We start from the raw sequence: 26,317 nt of genomic DNA, 5'->3' as shown, positions 1-26,317 counted from the left end.
ACACAGAGAGAGAGAGAGAGAGAGAGAGAGAGAGAGAGAGAGAGAGAGAGAGACCACTGAACTCATAGTGATAGAGATCAAAGTGCTGAGTACCAGGGTCTGGTATCCTGGGTTCAGATTTTTAGTTGAAGGATATGCAGTTCTAGAGAGCTGATAGTTCCTCATTGTTTATATGGCACTTACTAAGAAACAGCACGCCTGATGCATATAGATCCTATTTACAATTAAAATGGTAGCTATGTATTGAAGGGCCCTTGCTGCTGAAGGGTGCAGCCTCCATGACCAGACAACTCTCTGAGCTCAGTGCAAGATGGAGGGCTCCCTTCCCCCAGCAGGGCTTCCTACTCTCTGCCAGTCCTTATTTGGAGGATGTCCATCAGCTAGATGCCTGGCTCTGACACAGCTTCTTGTAGAATGTACCTCCATCCTGCCCCCCCCCCCGCCACTACCCATGTGATAATTAGGTAGGGTGCTCTTGCATGGTTTATATAGGACCATGCTGTTTAATGCAAATGAGGTGCACTGTGAGCATCCACCAGAGCACCTCCTGGCTGCTAGCCTTTTCCTATACATTTCCCTTACCCCTGGAATAAAGTTCATCTGCCTCCCTGCAGCTGGTCCTGGAAGTCTGTTAATCTGTCGTGCTCACAGCCTTCTAAGCCACCCCCCCCCCCACCTCCCGCTTCTGCTCCTCCTGAGAAAAGAGGAGACCCACAGCTATGCACAGTGAGAGACACACTTATTAATTTGTTTACAGTAACAATTTCACCAGGTATATTTATACCAAGTCACAGTGTACATATTGTACATGCTGACATTGATGGCACTGTTTGGTTGTTTGGTTGTTTTGGTTTTTGTTTTCTAATTATCCCCCAGCAAAGGCAAGGGGAGCAAAGTCTCAGATCTCAAACAATAACATCGAATGATTCTCAGGCAGGGGGCAAGGAGATGGCTCCGTGGGTAAAGCACATGCTCTGCAAACACGAGGACATGAATTTCGACCCCATAGAAGCTGGGTATTGTAGGTGGTGTGTGCCTGTAATCCCTGCACTGGGAACGTGGAGACAGGATGCTCCCCTGAGTCCACTGCCAGCCTTTCTAGCTGAACTAGTGAGGCTCTGTAGTCACTGAGAGACCCTGTCTCAAACATTAAGGTAGAGAGTGGCAAAGATACCTGAAACTGTCAACCTTGGGCTTTCATGTGCATGTGCACACGTGTGTGCGTTACATCCACATGGACACGCACACTCCACATACGCATCGCACGGGAATATGAATTAAATATTGGAAAAGAACTTCTGTCAGATAGTTAATTCACATTTTGAGGTGTGTGTGTGTGTGTGTGTGTGTGTGTGTGTGTGTGTGTGTGTGTGTTTACATGTTTCTATGAGCGATGCCTGCTTGACTGTGGCAGCTATCTGGGCTAGGTATGATTTTATTCCCCTTTGCTGGCTGCTTTTCTTTTCTTAAGGCCTGTGCTGGGAACTTGAACTATGTACTTTCATAGCGAGAGAGAGAGAGAGAGAGAGAGAGAGAGAGAGAGAGAGAGAGAGAGAGAGAGCGAGCTGGAGAGACACAGAGACACACACACAGAGAAGAGAGAGACAGACGAGAGAGATAGAGAGACAGAGAGAGAGACAGACAGACAGAGAGAGACAGAGAGACAGAGAGAGATTGAAAAATCGATTTTCAGCAAACAAAAGCTACTTCTTTTTTTGTTATTTTTTAAATTAATTTATTCATATTACATCTCAATTGTTAGCCCATCCCTTGTATCCTCCCATTCCTCCCTCCCTCCTGCTTTCCCCCCCTACTCCCTTCCCCTATGTCTGTGACTGAGGGGGACCTCCTCCCCCTGTATATGCTGATACAAAAGCTACTTCTGAGGTTTTTTTTCCAGGCTGTGTCTCCTCTGGTTCTCTTAGAGACGGCCTCCTGCAGAGCAAGCCCAGGCTTCAGGTCCAGACTGCTGGTATCCCGCTGTAGCAGTTAGAGAAGCTGCCCTAAAACAGCAGTTTTATTTTATCCCGTGATTGCTAAGGAGAACGGCACACAGCATCCACTAGGCAGCTATCACGTTATGGTTTATCATTGTCATTTTCTACTCCATTCATGTTCCGCCACCGTATATACCCAGAAAGCAGCCGTACTTAAAAGGCTGAGCCCTGCACTCCAGGTGTATCTGGATGAGGCAGAAACAGGGCTGGGTAGTTTGAAGGACACAGAGAAAACAGTATAGCTGGGTGACGGGAGGTTTTTGAATTACAGTGGGCAAAGGTAGCTGGGTTCAACTTAAGATCTTAAATATCCGTAAATAGGTACATTTAAAATAAGTGGCCATGAGTTCTGTTGGAACTCTCCTGCCTTTGATTACCAGCAAACCTCTCAGCGGTAGGTGCCATAAATTCAAGGGATTAATCTGCGCGCGCGCGCACACACACACACACACACACACACACACACACACAATTTCGGATCTAGTAGCTTTTTCTGAGAACATTTGTTTCCTTTTGGGCGCTTCTTACTCTGAGGGCAGCTGGAGTAGCGATCTTTTCATGAAATTTTAATGTGGCTTTAGTAGTTACCACGTAACCAGGTAAGATGTGCTACATACTCTCATTAGTGGTATTCCAGAAGAAGAAGAGGGCAGGACACTCAGGAAGACAAAGAAGACCTTCCCAAACTCCAATAGTGGGAAAGCAATAGCGAGCTAAAATTTCACGAAGACCAGGGTAGAACAGGGATGGTAGTAAAGATCAAAAAAGAAGTTGATGTTTTGTTTTGATTTTTTTTACAGTAGAAAGAATTGTTTCTGTAGCCACACCTTCAATATGCAAAATAAATTTGGCAAATTCTAGGATGATAACGCTTGTGAGATGGACCTCCGTGTACCACGAAGGTGAGCGGTGGGTGGGGCTCCGTCACGTCCAAATCCAAGAGTCAGTCTACTTTCTTGACATGTAAAAATGTGTGTGGAAGGGTACCTTTTAACGTTCCTGAAAAAATAACAACTTAAAGGCTGAGGTTAAGTGAGCGGGGACTCAGGTAGAGCGGCGGTGCGCTGGTAAGCTGAGGATAAGCCTCAAGCACTTCCAATCACTAGTTCCAGTCTTAGCCTGCAGGTGGCAGTGCAGGCCATTGGATGCGGCCTTTGGCCTCAGGGCGAGCATTGCAGCGGACCTGGGGGCAAGTGAGGAATCCTGTTTCCAACTTCATCAGGTGCCATCTCAGAACCATTTTCTTTGACCTCTTTCGCCCCCCTGGCGCTTTATTTTTCCCTTAACTATTTTTTTTCCATATCCTAGAAGTCCAAAGCAGGGAGACTTGGGACTGAAATATATGTACTGTTGTTTTTCTTCAGACTTCAAAACAGACATTGAAGGATCGACTAAGGGGTGGAAAACTGCTGTCTAGATCACTCGATATGTCTATCCATCAATCTAGATAATATCTCTCAGGAACGTCTTTTTTCTGTACCTGGTGATTCAATCCACTTATATCGCTTTCCTTCTGAAACCTTCAATACTTCCCAGATGCTGACAGGATGAAGTCTCTCCACTCACACAAAGCACCACACGAGGTTCCTGAGCCCACACTGTCCGTCTGTCCATCTGTCTGTCCGACCGTCTGTCCGTGCCCATGGCCACCTAGAGCATCTCTTTCCCCTCCCCAAAAATGCTCTCCTCCCCATTCTCCAGGCACAAAACATTGTGCATACCCCTCCCCCAAGGTAAATCCAGCTTCTTAAGTTCAAGCCTTTTCATTGGAATTGTATTAATTGCCTTTCACAGTCACTTCAAGAAGTTTCCATTGCTCTCCTGAGGCCATCCACGATAGACCAACAGCCACTTGAAAGGATGAGGTGCGGATTCCCCATCTCCCGTTGTGTTTACAGTGTCACCCCGCATCAGGCACTGAAATGCTGCCTCGCCCACATTTTGCTGGTATTTATTAAGTGGATCTAAGATATCCAGGAACCAATATTTACCCAAGGAAGTTATTTTTAATTTCCCTATTTTATGTTCTCCTGGAAAGCTTAGAAACCTCCAGAGTGAAAGAAATCCTGATTATTTCTCTTCTTTTGTAACAAAGTGGATGGTATTGAAAAACATTATGCTAAGTAGGATAAGCAAAATGCAAAATGATGGATACCCCCATGTCTCACTTTTATCAGAAATCTCAGCAGCCGAAAACAAAAGACAGAGCCATTTTTAATTTTTTTCTGAGAAACTTTAAACTGAAACTTTCCATAATGGCTGTATTAATTTGTACCCCACAGCAACAACAGATGAGGCTTCCCTTTTTATTCACATCTATCTCCAACTTCTGTTGTCAGACCTCTTGATGGAGTTAAGGTGGTAACTCAAAGTAGTTTTAATTTGTATTTCATTGATGGTCAAGGATATTGAACACTATTAAAATTTTATATATGATCCAGCTATTTCATTCCTGGGCCAATACCAATACCCAGTAAACTCCATGTCCTATCATAGAAGTGTTTATTTATTCATTTTTACTTTTTTTTTTTGTAAGTGCATCACTGGGGGTGGGCCTCAAGGTTTTGGGTTTTTGTTTTTGTTTTTTGTTTTTTTGTTTTTACTTTTATTGAATGTCTATGATTTACATGTTATACACCAAAATCCCTCTCCTCTCCCGAGTAAGATAAAACAGACAAACAAAAAATCTTGTCACAGAAGCTGCAGTGTATCACGCAGTATAGCCTTTTGTACACATATGTTTACTTTCAAGTGTTCATTACTGTGAGTCATGGGTCTGGTTGGAGGCCTACACTATTGTTACCGGATCCTCACCAGGACTGCTGTTGGATATCCTGTTGTTGCTGTGTGTCAAGGAGATTCTTAATCTTTGAATCTTCAAGTCTGGCTCCTTCATGTGTTCTAACAGGTTACACATGGGGTAGACGTTGGGGTGAGGTCCACTCAGAGCCTTGGATCAGGGCCCATTCCCTTGTCCTCGGGGAAGGGCCAGCTCACCAGCTTCCATGTCCTCAGGGCGGCACCTCCTCTCCTGCTCCCATGTTCTCAGGGCAGGGCCCACTCTCTAGCTCCTGTGTCCTCAAGGCAGGGCCACCTCTCAGTCCCCAATGTCCCCAGGGCTGGCTCACCTGCTCCTGCATCCTCAGGGCCAGCTCTCTTGTTCTTGTGTCCTCAGGGCTGCTCTCCTGCTTCCATGTCCTTAAAGCCAGCTCTCCTGCTCCTGTTCAGTTTGCCAGACTGTTGCTGGCTATCAAGGCCTGGATAGTTTCCTACTCCTGTGGGTACTGGTTCTTGTGGGCCATCAAGCATGTGACAAGTGGAAGATCCTTAAAGTCTTCCTTGAGTAGCTGGCAGAAACCATTGATGTTGGCCCGGCTCAGCTCCTTGGCCTGCAGAAATTGTGGCTTTGTTGATTTGCACCTTCTGAGTCTCTGGTTCCATGACATGCTTCATCCACCATCGGCCCCTGCCTTGATACTGCCCCTAGTATCCACCTCTGCATGATCTTGGCACTGAGCATGGCCCCCAGGCCCATAAGAGGAGGTCCCTGAGGCCTGTGGTGTGGGCAGTGCAGTCCTTGCTCGGGCTCGCTCCACTCAAACAGCACCTCTTCCTCGAATGCCATCTCCTTGGCCCGCACTGTCCCGGGCTGCAACCCGAAAAGCAGCAGCAGCAGCAGCAGCGGCCCCATGTCCCTGGGAGCTTACCAGATCAGAGCGTGGCTCCATGATCCTGCAGCAGGAAGGCATGGACAATCCACATGACAGGATTTCCTTCTTTCTGGGAAACACCAGCACAGTGTTTTGGAGCTCTCCTTCGGTGTATCGTCCTTTAGTGGCTGTGCAGTGACTGCTGTTCTGTGGATCAGACACAGTGTGCGATTGACGCCATCTTGGATGATCTCGGTTTAGATACTTCAATACACTGCCCTAAGTGTTTCCTCCCAATCACGCCACTCTCTGTGGTGAACATTTCGGTATGGCTCTGAAACACAATCATCCTCCTCAGAATGCATCGAGGACCTCATCTTTCGAACCCTGCGGACCTGCGCCGGCCACTTGGACCCACGCCCGCCACTGTTGCTTTATTCACTATGGCAAATACAATAATAATAATTAAAAAAACCCCAAATCCAGAGGAAGGGGATGAAGGCTACTCAGATGAGACCTGATAGGCTGTGGTCAGATGGTCAGGGAGGAGGACCCCACCTGTCAGAGGTCTAGGGGAGGGGAATAGAGCAGAAGAGGGTGGGAAAGTGGGAACAGGAAGCTAAGAGTGAGGGGATTACAATTGAGATGTATTGTAAATAAATTGTAATAAAAAGTTTTTAAAACCCCAAACAATTAGGGTAAACCTGGTTGTTTATCAACAGGTAAACATATATGGCAAAAAATTTGTATGTGTGTAAATGGAATGCTATTCAGCTTGAAGAAAAATATAATCATGAAATTTTCAGGAAAATGGGTGGATTTATAGTATATATCATTATGCAAGGCTACACAATCTCAGAAACAAAATAACCCCTTATGTTCTTCTGTATATAAAAACAATCCCATAACATACCTATATATAAACAAATGTGGGTACAATATATCATGTAGGAAAGAGGACAAGGAGATCTAAATACTAGGAGATGAAGAAGGACTGAGTGCAGGTGAGAGACATGTTATGGAAGAGGATATAAAGCTAACTTTTTTCCTCGTTCTAACTCTGTTATGGATTTTTGGGAGGTTGGTGATGGTTAAGTGCATAAAATATTGTATTTTAAATGGGTAGATTTTATAGTATACAAAATTATGTCTCAATAAAACTAGTTTATAAAATTCCATGACTAAATTTAATGTTGGATCCAAAACAGGTTAACTTCATACAATTTGTGATATGCAAAATAAGAATTCAAATAAGAATTTGAACAGAGAAATTCAAGATAAAGGAGAGACAGAGGGCTAAGAAAAGACATAAGCCATTGTGATGGCTAGTGTTGGGTGAAAACTTGACTGCACTGCAGAATGTGCAGGTGGCAGATGAGGTACGGATTTTGAGTGTGATTGCGTGTGAGTTGAACGGAGTGGGGGAAGACCTGCCCTTATCGAGGACTGACACCACTCAGTAGTCTGGAGGCCTGAAGAGAATGAAAAATCAGAAGAAACTTGGGCTGAGGAAGCAGGCAGGCTAACAAAAGGCTTCCCCATCTGCCCCTCCAAATAAGATGCTCCTCCTTTCATCCCCTACAACAGAAGCCTGCTGCAGCTCCCATTCTCTCCCTACCCCCATCTCCAGTGGTCCCCATAGATCTTCCCTTTCTAAATGCCCTCACTGCTTTAATCCCAGCCCCCAACTCCAGCAGTCATGCCTGGGAACCCAAAGCCCACTGCTGCCAGAGAAACAGGTAGGCTCACCTCAGACCTTCAGCTTTCCCTTTATCCCTTCTAGTCTAATGCCCAGCTCTTAGCAGAACACCTGCAGCATCCTTCCCCCTACCCCCTCTCCAGTGGCTCCTACAAATCTCCCTCCTCTCACCTCCCTACTCATTTCTTTGTCCCTCCCTACAACTCCAGCAGGCACCCTTGGCAAACTTGCAGACTACTCCAGCCAGGGATGCAGGTGGGCTAAATGCAGCTCTTCATCTCTAACTCAGATCTTCCAGAACTCCCTGTCTCATCCCTAGCTCTGTAGTAGGCCACCTGTTGGGGCCCCTCCTTCTTCTCTGGCCCCATTTCCAGTGGATCACACAGATCTTCCCCTCCAAACTTTCCTCTCCTCACTCATTGCTTTATTCCAGCCTCCAAACCCAGCAGGCACTCCTTGCAACTTTGGGAAGCCATATGACAAAGTAGGTAAGCTAACTGCACGTCTTCACCTCTCCCTCCACTACTCCACTCTCTTCCCCAGCTCCACAGCAGACCACCTACTGTACTATGCCCATTCTGTGCCCTGAAACCCAGGAGATCCTGGGGGAATACCCTGCTTTCCTCCCTCCTGTAGACCCCCTTAGCTGCCTACACCAGCCCAACCCTGTTTCTAAGTGTCAATTTCCAATTCCTAGAAACATATGTTACCTGGAACCACCAGTAGCCACACCTATCAGGACCTCATAAGATTTTCCTACAGGCGACACACAGCCACTGCACTCTCCTAAGAACAGGAAATAGAAACAAAGGACCAAAGCATCCACCTGAAAAAAGGAGTACCAGATATCAGCATTTAGAATTATGATTGGTCCAATCCAAGATGCCTAGATACCAGCACAAAAACACAGTCAATATCAGCCAGGACCATTTGTCTCCCAGCAACCCTACCACAGCAGGCCCTGAGTATTCTATCATCATTGAAACATAAATTAAAGACCTTAAGACGGACTTTATGCATATTACAGAGGTCCAGAAACAAATAATTCCCTTAAGGAAATCTATGATAACATAAATAAAGAATAGAAGGAAATCACTCAAGAATTGAAAGTAGAAATAGAATTAATAAAGAAAACCCAACTTAAAGAATATTTGGAAATGAAGAATTTAAGAACTCAAACTGGAACCACAGAGACAGGCTTCACCAACAGAATATGAGAGATGGAAGACAGACTCTCAGGAACTGAAGAAATGGATACCTAAATTTAAAAATGTTAAATCTAAAACAAACAAACAACCCCTCTTGGCACAAAACAGTCAGGAAATCTGGGACACTATAAAAAATACCCAATCTAAGATTAATAGGAATAGAAGAAGGAGAAGAAACCAAGATCAAAGGCCTAGAAACTATGTCAACAAAATAATAGAAAAAATTTGCTTAACCTAAAGAAGGAGATGTGTATCAAGGTACAAGAAGCATACAGAACACCAAATAGAATGAACCAGGGAAAAAAAGTCCTCTTGACACATAATTAAAAAAAAAAAACTGAATGTACAGAATAGAGAAAGAATATTAAAAAATGCAAGGGAAACCAAACACACAAATAAAAAACCCAAATAATATATAAAGGAAGACCTATTTGAATTATACTTGATTTCTCAATGGATACCCTAAAATCCAGAGAAGCCTACAAAGATGTACTCTAGACTCTAAGAGACCATAAATACCAGCCAAGACTACTATACTATACTATAAATTTTCAATCACCACAGATTAAGAAAATAAGAGTTTCCATGGGAGAACAAAACTTAAGCAGTATCTATCTACAAATCCAGACTTACAAAAGGCTTTAGAAGATAAACTCCAACCAACAGTTTAGCTACATTCAAGAAAACACAGGGTATGGATAAAATCAAAAGAAAGGAAGCACACACACACACCCCAACACATACACACCACCACCACCACAACCAACGGTAACAACAATAACAACAAATAGCAGGAAATAACAATAATTCGTTATAGATATCTCTCAACATCAGTGATCTCAGTTTTCCAATAAAAAGACACAAACGGATACAAGCACAGGATCCATCTTCCTGCTACATCCAAGAAACACATCTTAATATCAAGGATAATTATTCTTTCAGGGTGAAGGGTTGGCAAAATGTATTGCTAGCAAATGGGCCTAAGAATCAAACTAATGCAGCCATTTTAATATCTGATAAAATACACTTCAGAAGAGACAGAGAAAGACACTACATACTCATGAAAGGAAACAAACTTCCCAAAAGGACATTGCAATTTCTAACATCTACGCCCCTAAAACAAGGGTATCCAAGTTTATAAGAGAAACACTTCAGCAGATTAAATCACTCACTCAACCTCTCATACTAATAGGAAAGACTTCAATACCCAACTCTTGCTAATAGACAAGTTATCTAGACAAAAACTAAACAGAGAAACGCTGGTGCTGACTAGTTATAAACAAAATGGACCTAACAGATATTTACAGACTATTTCGCCAAAACACAAAAAGGTATACATTCCTCTCAGCACCTCAAGGAACTTTCTCTTAAAATAACCACATACCCAGACACAGAAAAAGTCTCAACAGATACAACAAAATTGAAATAATATACTGCATCCTATCTGATCACCACTGATTAGAGCTACATAGCAACAACAGAAACAACAGAATTCTACAAACTCATGGAAAGTGAAGAACTACCTATTGCATGAAAAATGGGTCAAGATAGAAATTAAACACAAATTAAACACTGTTTAGAATTGAATGACAATGAATGTACAACATACACAAACTTATGGGACACAATGAAGGCTATTCCAAGAGGCAAGTTCATGATACTAAGTGCATACACAAAAAAATAAAAATCACTATTACACTCCCTTGGTTCACTCATTCTCTCTGTCATGGGGGACCTACCCCTCTCCCCACCCCACTTCCCCTTTCACCCAATAAACCTCCTTTATATAAAAAACATAAATAAAAATCAGAGATATCTCATACTAGCAGCTTAACAGTACATCTAAAAGTTCAAGGAAAAGAGCAACAACCACATCTAAAAGGAGTATATGGCAGGAAATAATGGAACTCAGGACTGAAATAAATACAATATAGAAACAAACAGCAAACAAACTAAAGCAATAAAAAGAATTAATGAAACAAAGTTAGTTTTTTGAGAAAATTAATAATATTGACAAACCCTTATCCAAATTAACTGAAAGGCAGATAGAAAATATCCAAAATTAACATTAAAATAAAAAGGGGTATATAGCAACAGACATCAAGGATCCAGAGGATCATAAGGACATCTCTAAAAATATATATATACTCTACCAAATTGAGAACTCTAAAGGAAATGGATAATTTTGTCTTGATATATACCACTTATCAAAGTTAAAGTAGGATAAATAAAATTCTTGCAAACAAAATGCAAGAAAATATCCAAAAGATTATCCACCATGATAAGCTTCATTCAATACACAGAAGTCAATAAATGTAATCTAACATATAAACAAACAGAAAGACAAAAATTATATGGTCATCTCATTAGATGCAGGAAAAAAAAACCTTTGACAAAACTAGATATCAAGAAAACAAATAACAATCAAAAAGGTGAGTACAGATCTAACAAGAATTTTCAACAGAAGAAACTCAAATGGCCAAGAACACTTAAAAAATGTCCGACATCCTTAGTCACCAAGGAAATGCAAATCAAAACTACTTTGATATTTCAACTTACACTTGTCATAATGGTTAAGATCAACACAACAAGTGACAGCTCATGCTAGTAAGGGTGTGGAGTAAGAGGAACACTTACACGTTGCTGGTAGGAATGCCTACTTGTACAGCCACTAAGGAAATAAGTGTGGTGTTTCCTCAGAAAGACGGAAGATGGAAATCAAGATCCAGAAACACCACTCTTAGTCATATATTCAAAGTATGCTTCCGCCTACCACAGAGACACCTACTCAACCATGTTCATTGCTGTTCTATTAATAATATCCAGAATTTGAAAACAACCTTCATCTATAAGCAGAAAAATTGGACAAAAAAATGTAGTACATTTTCACAATGGGACATTATTTAGTTCCTCAAAAATGACACAGCAAAAATTTCAAGCAAATGAACAGAATAGAAAAAAATCATCTTGAGTGAAGTATCTGAAACCCGGAAAGACAAATATGGTATGTATTCACTTATATGTGGATATTAGCTATTAAGTAAATGATTAACCAAGCTGCAATCTATAGAGCCACAGAGGGTAGGTATAGAGTAACGGACCAGAGAGAACAGGTAGATATAACTAGGAAAGAAAAATAAAATAAATATATATGGGTGGAAGTGGGGCTGGAATGGGAGAATGGAGTGAGGAGGGGAGGGAAGAAGGGGGACATGGAGAGACAGATAAAATCAAGGGGCATTTGAAGGGTCATGTGGAAACCTAATACAATAGCAACTTCCTAAAATATATACGTATATGAAGGTGATCCAAAAGAAATCCCCAAGTAATGGGTGAGACAGAATCCCAACTGGCTATCTCTGGTTACCCAAGGAAGCTTCTAGTACCAGGATTTAGTTGCCTCTGAGTTGTTAGCCACAGAGGCCCCTTAGGAATTCTTGGGCAACTCAGGCTACTATTAAGACTATAGGCTGCTCTCTACAACCTGTTAACAAATTGTCATTGTTGAAGACAACACTTACAAAACTCCTTGAAGATGGGTATGTCAAGCTTATCTCTAGCCCTACATTCCAGGGTCTTTAGTACAGAAACGCACTATGCATGCTCTCAAAAGAGAAATAGAAACACCAAGCCAGCTGAAAACCCTTTGTCTACAATGATGTCCTGCCTGCAAGACATGCTAAGGCAATGGTGGCACCAAGCTTGTGGGAATAACCAACCAATAGCTAATTTGACTTAAGGCCCAGTCCATGAAATGTAACACATATATGACACTGCTTGAATGACCAAAAACATAAGAACAGCTAGCTCAGGAACCTAAGGGAAAATCAAATAGTGCTGCTCTAAAAAAAAAGAAAAAATTAAAAGAAGGAAAAAAAGAAAAAAATGTTGTGATAAAATGACTCCTAATGATATTCTTCTATTTTCATTGATTAGTGCTTTGTTCAGCTATCGTCAGAGAAGCTTCTGCAGCAGATGCAAACAAATATAGAAAGCCACAGCCAGACTTTTTGCAGAGAGTGAGAGACCTTGGAACACTCAGCCAAATGGAACATCTCCATCATAGATCTCCCCTCAGAGCTCAGGAAAGCCTGCTGAAGAGGAGGTGGAAAAAAGCATAAGAGCCATATGGGAACAAGGACACTGAGAAACATGAGTCCTTCTAAATCAACATGAGTGAAACCCATATGAATGCACAGAGACTGAAAAAGCATACACAGGGCCTGTACAGGTCTACAACAGGTCCTTTGAATATATACTATGACTTCCAGTATATTGACTTTATGGTATTCTGGAATGAGTGAATGAGTGTGCTATTGACACTTATACCTTCTCTTAGCCTCTTATTTTATCTTGTTCAACTCCAACATGATAGTCTTTGTTTTATCTTATTATATATTATTTTGTCACATACATACATATATGTGTGTATATATATATATATACATATATATATATATATATATATATATATATATATATATATATTAATGAATGGATTAATGAATGAAAACCTAGCCACTAGTGTAAAGGTTAACAACTGAACTGTCCCTTACACCTGCTGGGAGAAAGAAAATCCATTTTCTTGAATAGAAGGACACTGGGTACATCAGCCACTCAAGGACAGGCCACATGTTCAGGAGCAGTTGACCAACTTATAACAGATTACACAGGATTTTTGTTTTGTTTTGATTTTGACTTTTTGTTTTTTGTGCATGTGTGCTTGAGTGTGTGCGTGCGCGGGCTCGTGCGTGCTTGCTTTTATTTGGTTAGAGTTTGGTGGTTTTCTTGGGGGGTTATTTTGCTTTCTTGGTTTGGGGTTTGTTATATTGGGTTCTGTCTGTTTATTTGTTTTTGAGAAAGAACTTGAAGTTGGGTGCATAGAACTGGAAGGAATTGGAGAAGAGGAAGAATATGATCAAAATATATTTAAATAAATCAGTAAAACAACAACAACAACAACAACAACAACAACAACAACAACAACAACAAAAACCAAGCCAGAGGAAGGGTATATAAGTCATGGCATATCAAAGAACAGAATTAATAGAATATGTATAATCTGGAAAGTGGATTTACTAGACAGGCTCATACTTCAGAGGCTGGATAACTCCATAAAAACCATCTCCAGGGTGGGTAGCTAAGGCCAATGCTGCCTTACCAGCTGCTGTGCTCCCCACATCCCAGTTCCCCATTATGCTCATGGCTTCTAACCTTCTGAACTGTAAGCCACCAATCAACTCTTCCTTTTATAAGTTGCCTTGATCATTGTGTTTCAATTTAGAGATTGCCTTGAGTGTCAGAAGAAATTTGAGACTTTGAAAGTTTATATTGTATTGAGACTGTGAAGGTCTTTTGAAGTTGAACGAAATCCAGTTTTGCATTATGATGTGGAACCAAACCAGGGAGTGGAATATAGTGGTTTAAATGAGAATGGGCCCTAAAGGTTAATAAATTTAAATTACTTGGCCCCCAATTGGTGGAACTGTTTGGGAAGGATAGAAGTGTGGTCATGGTGGAGGAGGTGTGTCACGGGGGTGGGGGTGGGGGTGGGGGGAGTGTAAGCTTTGAGGTTTCCAAAGCCTACAGCCTTCCAAGTGTTTCTTGGCATCATACTTGTGGATCAAGATGTAAGTTCTCTGCAACTGCTCCAGCACCATGCCTGCCTGCTGCAGTGCCCGCTGGTCTGATGGTAAAGGACTAACCCTCTGAAGCTATAAACCCCAATAAACTCTTTTGTAAGTCGCCTCAGTCATGGCATCTGCCACAGCAATAGAGAGGTAAATAAGACAAGCTCATATGCATGGCTTCTTCATATACACTTCCATTTACCCAAACTCCCAGACTTCATTTGGGGTAAGCCTTGCCCATTAGTTCATTGACCCGCAATGAAATTCCCAGAAATATTACTGTGTTTTAAAAACCAATTTTATAGGAATTTTACCCATCCAGTGAAGTTGAGCAAAAAGAGTAACAAAAGAAAAATTCCAAATACTTTCCACTTTTTCTTTCTTACTGTCTTGCTCTTTTGGAGAGCAGGGTACTGTTTTCCTTTATTTTCCTTCTTTCTTTCCTTCTTTCTTTCTTTCTTTCTTTCTTTCTTTCTTTCTTTCTTTTAGACATCTGAACTCAAGGTTCTTCAGCACTGATCTCTGTGAATGGACCAGCAAATTCCTGGACTCAAAGGCTTTCACGGTTGGACTGAGAGCCATACTACAACTTTTTCATGTTCTCAGGACTTTAGCCTTGAATTGAGCTGTTCTGACAGTTCCTACGCCTTCCTGTGTGTGGGCAGCCTGTGGTGAGTCTTCTTAGCCTTCAAGATAGAAAATTCCACTAATAATTCCTTTTTCATATTTTATGTCTGTGCATGTGTGTTTGTGTATGTGTGGTGTACATACAAACACATATGTGTGTATTTATTACCTGATACCTACCTATCTTTCTCCCCTCTTTCTCTTTCATCTCATGTCATGGTTCATCTTGATTCATTTTTCCATGAAGAATTCTAATACAAGCATTATATATATATATATATATATATAATTATAAATATATATATATCACATACTTGGTCTGAGTCCTACATAAAAAAGAAGGTCAGAAAGTGTGAAGAACAGTTGTAGAGAAAGTGGTTGATAATTTTCTGGAACTCATGAACGCCTTTATATACTACCCACCCAGTCTTGAGAAGGCTAATGAATTTCAAACAAGATAAATTAAAAAATCAAATTCACACATAGAGATATCTTGCTAATATCAGATATACACAAAGATGAAGAAAAAAATCTTATAAGCATTAACTTCCATGACAGGGGAAGAGGAAAATGCAGAGTGTTTGTTCACTGTATACAGACTTTCAAATTTAGATCAAGATTTTACAGAGTTATTATACAGTCCTTTAAATACAGTTAACAGTTCTGAGTTACATAAATAAAAAGGTGTAATATGAGCCGGGTGCAGTGGCACATGCCTGTAAGCCCAGCACTTGGGGAAGTAGAGGCAGGTAGATCTCTATGAGGTTGAGGACAGCCTGGTCTACAAAGGAGACTAAGACAGCCAAGGGTACACAGAGAAACCCTGTCTGGAAAAACAAAACAAAGAAGAAGAAGAAGAAGAAGAAGAAGAAGAAGAAGAAGAAGAAGAAGAAGAAGAAGAAGAAGAAGAAGAAGAAGAAGAAGGAGGAGGAGGAGGAAAAGGAGGAGGAGGAGGAAGAAAGACAAAGAAGAAAGAAAGAAAGAAGAAAATAAAATGGAAAAGTAAGTTTTTTGTCATGTGTATTTAAGAGTAATTTTAACAAAGAGAAAAGTAGCCAGCTTTGGAACATATATAGTTTAATGAAAAGGGAGAGGAGACTTAAAGAAGAATGCAAACAAGAAGGGTGAAGAGGGAGTGAAGAAGGCAGAGAGGAGAACAGAGAGGAAGCAGAGGGAAAGGCAGACGTCTCCACAGCAGAAGCAGGATCAAGTGCTGGCTGGGAGGCATGCTTATTCAGCAGGAGCTCATACAGAAAAGTGTGAGAAGGAGCTAACTCAAGCAACGTGGATTCTATTCACAAGGATATGCTGTGACTCCAAATTCACTGGAAGCAGCCAGCTAGAGGAACCTGAGCTCAGAGATCTGGGAAGTTCTAACTTAAAGGATGCTCACTAAGGCAGGCCACCACTGTGTGCTCAGATTGAGGAGGCAGGGGCTGGTGTCACTGCTGGTATCAAATGTAAACTCTCTAGCCCTCCCCCAAATGCTAAGGTTTGGCTGTGGATATCTCATGGATCAAATACCCATCCCCTCTTCTTTATGCAGTCACCATTACTTGCAAAAGCACCCTGTGATTTACACTTCAGGAGACCGCCCAGATAAGCAGAGATCCCACAGGGACATCCAGTGCAACAATATCCCGAAGCCCTTAAGACTATGAGTAGCTGAAAAAAATTAAAGGCATGTGTCCAATCAGATCCTACTGCTGCTCTTCACAAAGGAGAACAAAATGGTTAGTACAAAAGCTTTCTAATTGATGTAGACCAGCTCCCCTCACACAGCAGGCAACAGTTTGCAGAAGTCATTAACATCTCCCTGATTTTTGAGGCTCTAGCAACAAGGACTTGGCTGTGGTCTACACCTCTTTCTAATTCTGCATTAATCTCATTCTCATGAGTGATGGGCTGCAAAATTATCAGAAATGATTAGCAAAGGACCAAACCATATGACCTTAGTGGACAGAGACAAAATGGAAAAGCTGGTTGATACAGTTCCATACAAAAAGAAAGGTAATTCTGAGTAGTGGGTCTAGTTGTCTTTTTTGTAGTGGGGTCTTGTGATTGTGGGCAGTGTTTTTGACTGACTTACTCCTCTGTTCACCCTGGATCTACGTTTTGTCCCTATAGTCATCCAATGATTGGAGTGTTTCGTTGTGGAGTGAGCAAAAACATTCATGAGTATTTCAGCCCTTGCTGTTCCTGCATGTGTAGCCTTTCATTTGTCTTCCACTGATTTTCTCAGATTGTTTATAGACTATTGCATTGCTGTTTTGAACCAGAACAAAGATGTAATTGTTTGATCGTAAATCAATCCTTTTATACAGTCACTAATAATTGCTTTTACCAAATGGAAGGGTTTGACTCCTCCTTGGCTGTCTCATTCCTAATTTCTGATTGGGTGATATCTATCTATCTATCTATCTATCTATCTATCTATCTATCTATCTGAATGAGAGGGGGAGGGGAGAAGGAACCCTGCCAGGTAGCTCAAGTCTGTACCTCAATCCTACACAAGCATCTCCAACTGTTTCATTATGGAGATAAGTTTCTATAAAGAAAGGTGACTTAAGAGCAAATCAGGATAGCTCAATAGACTTTCAGCCCCAGTGTGAATATGAGTGGTACTTTCTTCCTTCTGAAAAAAGCATTTCCCATTCAAATGGAAGCAAGAATACTTTCCACTTTAAATTCTTATTGCACATATGACTCTTATGGCCTGAGTTCTGCTCTCCTCAAATTCACAGTTTGAAGTATCCAATATCAATCCCCTCAGAACATTTGGAGGCTGGTCCTTTAAAGTGGTGACTAAATTAAAGCCACACAGGTAGGATACATTGCAGTCTAATCTGTTGTTTCAGCGTGAAGAGAAAGTTGGGCCCAGAAAAAGACATCATAGTTCACAGACACACAGAAGAAAGAGGATGAAGTAAGCAGCCATTCTAAACCAAAGACAGTGGACTCGAGAGCAACCACACCTAACTTTGGATTTCCAGCCTTCTGTACTTTAAAAAAAGATGGTTATTTGTGATTTAACTCACCAAGTCTTCAGTCTATAGTTTTTTTCCTTAACTGAAAGCCCAACCATTAAAACACAGGCACCAATGTGAATAATCTAACAAAATCATTAGTAAATAAAATACACACAAGTTACCATCCATTCTTCTCTGTTTGAAATATTTTCAGATGTGGGAATAGGCTGATTTCCATAGTTGCTCATGGGAAGAACATTCTTTGGAAATCTTAATGACACAAATACATTTGGCTACAAAGCCATTGTGTTTGCTGGCCATACAATCAAGACCTCCATGAAATGATTTAGGAAGTCTTTTTTTTAGTAAAAATTTGGATCTGTTTAAAGGGTATTGGGTTTGGCTTAAACGCTTGTGTAGTGAGGAGCTTGTGAGTGTCTTAGCACACACTGTCTCCAGGTGTGACTTTAAGGCAGGACACATTATACAGGAGATTGATGGTTTCATGAACCCCAAGGGGAGCATGTAAACTGCTGGGGAAGGTGGCCAAGGTTTGACAAAGAACTGCTCCAGTTCCTCCTGTTGGGAAACACTGGAGTTGGGTGCAAGTCAGTGCTGAGTCATTGTAAGGGGTATACACATTTTAAGCTGTCAATCATTTAAACCAGCTTTTGGAGGAAAAAATTCCAAGACCCCAACACAAACAGTCCATGACAAAAAAAGAGCAGCATGTTCTGGCTCTGGAGAGCAAAATCTCTCCAAAGTTTTAGGGGCCCAGAAACAGAATTAACAGGCCCCCACAGGCACCTTTCTGGCTGGAAAGCTGATATTATGCACGATTGTAAGCACTGAGTTTTTCTGTTATTCAAAGTAACACACTTGGTCTTAGGCCACACACCCAGAAGGCCACCACCAGTTCAAAAACCTGTATAGCATCATAAACTTCTGTGTTAGTATAAGGTTTTCATTAAGCACAGATCTTCCTGTCATGCCTATGCCAAGAATTCCTCTAGGAAAATTTCCAGGAATTCCCCTCAGAAAACCCCTGCACTCTTTTCTTCTCTAAGGCTTCCAGTTCACGCCTCTCCGTCCATCTGTCTTCCCTTTGCCCACATCTTCACTCTTAGCACTTACAGTCTCTGCTTGTCCATGTGCTGGGATTTGCCTGGACTTCCTTCTGAGTTTTGCTGGCATCTTCACTTCAATCTGGCCTACAAGCAAGAACAACACCATGGGGTACTTTTCCCCCAGTGATTTGGGGAAGTGAGAAAGCTAGGGTTTTTTTTTCCTACCTTCTCAAAGTAGACCAAGTTTGAACTTATTCCTGCCCTCCGATCCCTTGTAGCAGTCATGCTCCCCTGCCATGGGGACTGAAGGATGGAAATGGCGGCTTAAGGTGGCAGGGCAGGAGCAGGCATGAATGTGACTCATCTGTTGATATGCTTGCTTGTCTGAGCCTTTGGATCAAGCTTGGGCCAAGTCTCTATTATATCCACATGCTGATGTTTTTCTAAGTAAAAGCGTCACAGAGTTCATAGAGGCAACTTGGTACCTAGGTCACCTGGTTTCAGAGCACAGAATCCAGTTTTAACTGATGGTACATAGACATCCAAAATGTTTTACAAAAGAGAGTAACATGTTGGCAAAGAGTGCAGGATTTTACCCCAATCCCAAGAAGACTGATCTTATTAGGGCTTACTATATTTCAATATAGCATTTTGACGTTTGAAATTGTGCATAATTCCAGAGATCTGTTTGAATCAGGACTATCTACAATGGCTTCTTTCTTCTAGGATCCCTTCAAACTGAGCTACTCTTCCCGTGCTTGTTACTATTACATAATATTACCATAAAAGTGGTGGCTTTAAACAGTAATAGTATTATATTTTTTCTCTCTCATGGCTGTGGAGGCTAGACATCTCAAACTAGGAAACAAAATGTCCCCATAGGAGTGTCAGAGGGATATTTTATTTCTGGCTTTCGGGGGCCAACTGCCATCCTTGGCAATAGTCAGCTTGTGAATGCTCTTCATGTTTTTCTAATGAAATTTATTGCCTTCCACATTGTAACTTTCCCTTGATTATAAGCTTGTACACTTAGAGTGGTCTACCCTAAGTCCAGATGATACTTTCCAAGATCCTCAACTTAGCTTCACCTAAAAAGATCCCCTTTACAACATGGGTCACCTTCACAGGTTCTGATAGTTAGAGCATGGTCATATCTCCACTCCCCACCCCATTGCAGATGTATTTCTGATGACTTTAAGTGTGCTTCCACATGTGGGCTGTGTTTGTACAAGTACCCAGTACAAGGTAGTGTAACTCGTATTTTACTTTGGAGAAAATACACCAATATGTCTTGGCCTAGGAATTTTGATTCTCTTATATTTTTGTAGAATTTACCTTCTATTCCATGACATACATGGAGTTTTGGTAGACCAAAAACATTCCTTCTCAGTCTTTAACAGCTGATGTCCCAATGTATCAGACCCATATCCTGTGTCTCCTGAGTAGGTACAACAGTTATATCTCCATAGGCTAAATTATGGTATGTAAACAAATAGCTGAGATCATCCTGGGTGAGATAGTTATGACATACTCTTAAATCCTCAGCTAGGTGAAATTAACTGCATTGCACTGAATCAATAAGAGGACTTCTATTGATTTCCTCCTTGAAATAGATCATACCTAAATAATAAATGCGATTGGAGCCATTACCTTCTCAGCTTCGGATAATTCATTTTCATTTTGTATGACCAATCCAAAATTAATCGCCCCTGGCCAGATTTGAGAGTTAAGTAAAAACAAAAGAGGAATCACAACCTTTGCACCTGTCAAAGTTTCTTTTTTCTTTTCTTTTCTTTCTTTCTTTCTTTCTTTCTTTCTTTCTTTCTTTCTTGCGGTGCCACCAGTTTAATTGATGTCTTCATAGAAAGCATAATTCACAAGCATTATTACCTTAGTATTTTAGGAAACACCAGGCTTTTCACATTGGCTACAGAATGTTGTTTTGTTTGAGGCAAGGTCACACTATGTAATCCTGGGGTGTGTGAGGGGGTGTCTTGGATTTATAATCCCTGGACTCTCTGGTATGGTGATTCCATGGGAGCACCACTCTGCCCAGCTTGAAAAGACTCATCTTTATGTTAATAGCTGTTGTCGTAAAATCTGGAATGCACAACCAGACAATTCATGTGAAAATGGGTTTTTGATCTGCTGCATATGCACCAATGACAAAGTTTTGTCATTTGTCATTTGACCTTTATAAGACTCCATTCTGAGCAGTGAAGTAAATAATCACTAAAATTTAATCTGAAAGTTATTTAAAATGGCTAATGTTTATTTCTGCCTTTTGTTTTTATTTTTCAGAGTTTACTCTCTAGGGAACCAATTCTAGCAATTGAGTAATGAATCATGATATTTTGGTTAAATTATGGTTCCATTTTCCACACCAGGAGTATATTGTAAATATATAAAGCACAGGAAATGGGGGGTAAGAAACTTTCAGGATAGTAGAATATATATGTATTTTCCTATTTGTCATATTATATGAAATTAAAAGTTAATTTTGCTTTATTCACACTCAAAAATATGCAGAACATTAAAAGACTTCAAATAGACAACGAAATCTTGACTGAAAGAAAGAGGTACTGCATACTTTGATTTTGGATTCTGCCACTGTGATGTTCAGCCTTTCATTATGGTGACAAAACATGTAAATTATAGGAGGCAAAGGAGGAAAAGTTTGCCTTGGTTTATCATGTCACATGGTCTTTATTGTAGATGATAGAAGAGCATATCGTAGTGAGGGAGTAGCCTATCTTATGAAGGACAGGATGGAGAGAGCAAGGGCCCAGAGACAAGATGTGTCTTCCCAGGGCATGCCCTCAATGACTTATTGAACTAGGCCTTGCCTAATTCTAGCACCTTCCAACAATGCCATCGGCTTATGAATGTCTACAAATTAATCCACTAATGAGGAAGCCATGCCCCCAAGAGCCAGAGGTGTTGTGCCTCTGAATAACGCTCTGTTGGGAACCAGGCCTTCAAGAAAGGGACTTTTGGGGGCATTTCATATGTATACCACAATAGTTACAAAACTACAGTAATCAAAGCAGCCTGATATTGATTGGAAAAAAGAAAGACAAAGACACAAAGCATATACATCATAGACTAGCAAAACACAATAGGGAGTCTCAAAATAAAACCATTTCTAGATGCTCACCTAGATTATGACATAGATGTTAAGGATAGAAAATGAAAAAAGTATCACGTCTTCGACACATAGTGATGGGAAGCTGATATGTGCGTGTGGAAGAATGACAGTAGACACATAGACAAAACAGCAATCCAAAATACCTTGAGAGTCAAATAGAAGACCCTAACACATAGTGCCTAGAAAGAAACAACAAAACCAAACAAGGGAAGAGTTCCATTCATTGATCTGGAAAACAATTATTTGGGTGTAATACCAAAGGCACCGGTAACTAAAGACAGAATAAGCAAGCAGGATCAGCCCAATCTATAAGGCTCTGCTTGGCAAAGTAAGCTATCAACAGTTCAATAGGGCAATCTGCTGTTTGGAAGAAAATATCTTTAAGCCATGTATCTGAAAAAAGGTTGCTAGTATTAAAGTATGGTGAGAAACAGTCAACTCAACAGAAAATATTCTCCTAAATAATCCAATTCTAAAGTGGATGATGGGTGTGAAAAGACAGTTTTCCAAAACAGACATATTGACAGTCAAAAGGGATAATGAGAAATGCTCAGAACATTGGTATCCATCAAAAGCCACAGTTAGATATGCCCTCATTCCAGTGAGAAAGCTAGTGTCATAATAGATGCAATAATCATAGTACTGTCCGATGTATTATAAATGTGTGTACATAAATGAATATATATAAGGAAATGTTTAAGAAAATTCTATTGTAAATAAGAAAGATAAACATAAAGGTAAGGATCTTATAAATTACTTAATACTGTTAGACTATAATAAGGTTTATATTTGATACATAAACATTTTATCACATGCATGCATATATGATGTTTACATTCATCATATATGTTAATATTTTTAAAAATAAACTTAGAATATGATATAACTAGAAGTGTCATTAAAGCAGTATAAAAAATACCCTAAAATGACTATAAGTAAGTAAAAATGCAATCCTAAAGTCCTAATGAAACATAGGAAGGTAGAACAAAGAAAACACAGACAAAAATCAGGAAAAGCAAATATCAAATAATAAAGTGAAAATGGCAGACACAAGCCCTGATATATCAATGATTTGATTAAATATAAATGGTCATAATAAACCATCTGAATAACAAAGATCAAAAGATAAAAATGTACTTCAGAGTAAATAATGGTAACAAACAAAATGGTTCTTCAAACTATGGTGAAAGGCTAACTAAGGCTGTTAAAATGAGCTGGTTGTATCAAATGCAAACAAACACCTATCATTTGTGATGCCCTGAGAAAGAGCATGCTAAGCAAGGCCTCTACCATTGAGGTACATCCCTATCCCTACCCATTCTTTCTGATTGCTCATGAAAACCAGATTTTATTCTGAGCCATAAAATTAGCCTCAGCAAATCTGAAGGCACCGGAGTCACACAGAATGTGTTGTCTGACCACAACAAAATAAAACTGGAACTCATTAAAAGAAAGGTAATGGAAAATGATCCAAACACTTAGAAACCAAGAACACACTTCTAAATAATGCATGGGCCAAGGAGGACATCTCAAAGAAAAAAGAAAACATATCGACCTGAATGGAAATGAAAAACAATACAAGATATACAACCCTTAGTGTGGGCTACATCTTTTCTGTAGTTGTACAATGCACTTCTTTGTGGCCTTAAGTGAGAAAGGCATTACATTAACAAACATATATGAAATGTATGCATTGCTTGAAATGTAAATTATTCTTAGAACTCTTTCCATTGGCATTTCTTATGCTTTGTGCCTTACTTTGAGATAATAATTTTACTTCTGTAAGTACAGATTTTTCATAAAACAGATTTTACAAAAAAATTATGTCTCGGTGGGCTTTTCATTTGTATCTCACTTAATTTAAAATATTTAGGGGTGCTGGAGGTACGGCTCTATGGTTAAGGGCATGAACTGCTCATCCAGAGGACCTGAGTTCAATTCCCAAAAATCATGCAGAACCTCACAGCATCTTCTAATTCCAGTTCCAGGGGATCCAGTGCCCTCTTCCGGGCGTTGTGGGCATCCAGTGAACACACGGCACACAGACATATGGGCAAATACTCAAAAACACATAAAATAAAATACTTAATAGCTTGTTAGACTTTCACAAACTCAGTACAATATTTTCTTCAAATAACCTGCTAAGCTAATGGAAAACTTTTTCTTCTGTGTTTTTTTTTCCTTTTTGGATTTTGAAGACATGATTTCTCTGTGCAGCCCAAGCTGACCAGGACTTGCTTTGTAGACTAGGCTGATCTTGAATTCATAGAGATCCACCTGCCATTGCCTTCTGAGTGCTGGGATTAAAGGTGTATGCCACCATGCCCAGCAACTAATGGAAGACATACATCTTTGACTGTTTCTATGGTCTTTAATCCCCTTTAAACAGGCTTTGTTCTTCTAATTTCACGCATGTCTCTTTTCTTCCTTTGGTTAAATAAAGCGTCATCATTCATTTTTTTAAAAAAAATTATATGCATGTGTGTGCATAGTATGAGCATAGGTATAATTCTTACAGAGGCCAGAAGAGGACGTCAGATCGCCCCGAAGCTGGAGTTACAGGCAGCTGGAAGCAACCCGATGTGGGTGCTGAGAAATGAACACAGCCTCCACTGTAACAGAGCTATGTGCTCCAACTGCTGAACCATCTTTCCAGCTCTACCAGCTTTTCACATAAGGTACCTGTCTCTGACTTTCTCCTGCTGCTGCCGCTGCCTTCTTCTCTTCCTCCTCCTCCTTCCTTCCTTTAGACACAGATCTAAATTCTTGTGGATTTGTAGAAAGACACATGTGCATCTAGGGAAGCTGTCATTTTGCTTGCTGTAAATATTGAACTCTTCATAGTCTTTGCAATCATGCTGTGTTGAGGTCTTGCCAACATGGAAAAAAATCACACTTGCGGTTTCAGCAGTTCCTAAAATTCACAGTAAAAATTCCACACAGAACCTTCTGGGAACTGCAAAGAGAAGAGTCAATTAGTGGTGTGTTACTAAGTTGCTCTTCATCTGCAGTGTTTTAGTCCCTGAAGAGTCTCTTGTTTATCATCTGAAATCCCTCAGACTCTCTGGGGCTCGCTCTAACATGGAACAGTAATTAGTTCAAGAATGACAATTCTATTATGAGTCACCTTTCTTCTCCTGAGATGGCCGGATGCCTTGACAACATTCCGGTTTTCAGCTTGTCTGAAGATGTGATCAGCTTGTGTGTGTGTGTGTGTGTGTGTGTGTGTGTGTGTGTGTGTGTGTGTGTGTGTGTTTTGAGGTAGAAGCAGAAATTCCCATGAGAAAACAAGTAGGAAAGGAAATGTCATGAGTCCTTCCTTTCCCTTGTGTGTGCACTATACCTAAGGGCTCACAGACCACATTTGTCCTTAGAGCCGTACCTGTATTCTTCATTTCTGGGCTACTGTCATGTTCAAATTGAAACCCAGCTAGCATTTCCCAGTTACCCACTATCTTAATTTGCTTTGGAATAAGATTTCATGGGATGAAGGACTTTTTATGCTAAACTTCCGGAAGTCTCTGGCAAAGTGAGATGAGTTGGACACCCATCATATCCTGCATACCTATGGAGACAAGAGCCTATTGGCTATTCAGAGGGTTATTGGAACATAGCCATATGTTCCAATATGGAAGCCATTCCTTCCTATAGCCTGTGGGGACTTCATGTTACCTGGCAGGATTGAGCAATTGTGAAGATTGTGAAGTTGACTGTATAGCCTGAAGAGTTAAGCATATTTTACTTCTTTCCCTTTATAGAGAAAGCATGCTAACCTTTGTGCTATATCTCACAGGAAGGAAACATCCCCCGCCCCCCGGGGAAGCTATACAAAGACAGCTAAAGAACCCATTAAGAATGATGAAACCCAGCCAGGACTACTCCGTATTTTATGACTTACTGACAACAAGAAGATGGTTTTCTATGGTGAAGTTCTGAGACATACACCCGTTTACACTTTAATATGATGGTAATAATCATTCTTAGGTAGAAAGACCAAGAGAATAATTACTCTTTTCTCTTGCTTAAAACTCTCCTTTGGCCTGTGTTCCCTCCCCTGAGATTTAGCCTCCTGCTAACAGGATGGTTTGTAAAGCTGATGAATCTGTACTCCTTCAAGTACCAAGATTTTAGCCTACATACTTCCAGGGATGAAAGATTGCTAATTCTTCTAGCTATGGTGCTAGGTGCAAGCTTCTCTGTCAAAATGGACTCTAAAATTACAGCGCAGCTGACATCACAGCTCTTCTGTGGACTGCTGTGTCATCTTGCGCAGGATCTTTCCCTCTGGACCTTGATTTCCTTACCTGCTCACTGCAGAAACT

General features: G+C 40.6%; 1 long non-coding RNA gene across 2 annotated transcripts in view; it reads right to left on the bottom strand.

Annotated features, from left to right (window-relative positions):
* The window catches only part of LOC311592472, a 65,266-nt gene that overhangs the window by 13,669 nt on the left and 25,280 nt on the right, over positions 1 to 26,317 (bottom strand). Inside the window, exon 2 of one of the 2 annotated variants that reach the window (XR_014777422.1) lies at positions 24,678 to 24,951. The exons of the other annotated variant lie outside the window; for it this stretch is intronic. This is a non-coding gene — a long non-coding RNA (uncharacterized lncRNA). The remainder of the gene's footprint in view (positions 1 to 24,677; positions 24,952 to 26,317) is intronic. 2 annotated transcript variants of the gene reach the window in all.

This window comes from Acomys minous (assembly GCF_964271855.1).
Source record: "Acomys minous genome assembly, chromosome: 2".
Taxonomy (NCBI): Eukaryota; Metazoa; Chordata; class Mammalia; order Rodentia; family Muridae; genus Acomys; species Acomys minous.
This window is presented reverse-complemented; position numbering and strand designations above follow the sequence as displayed.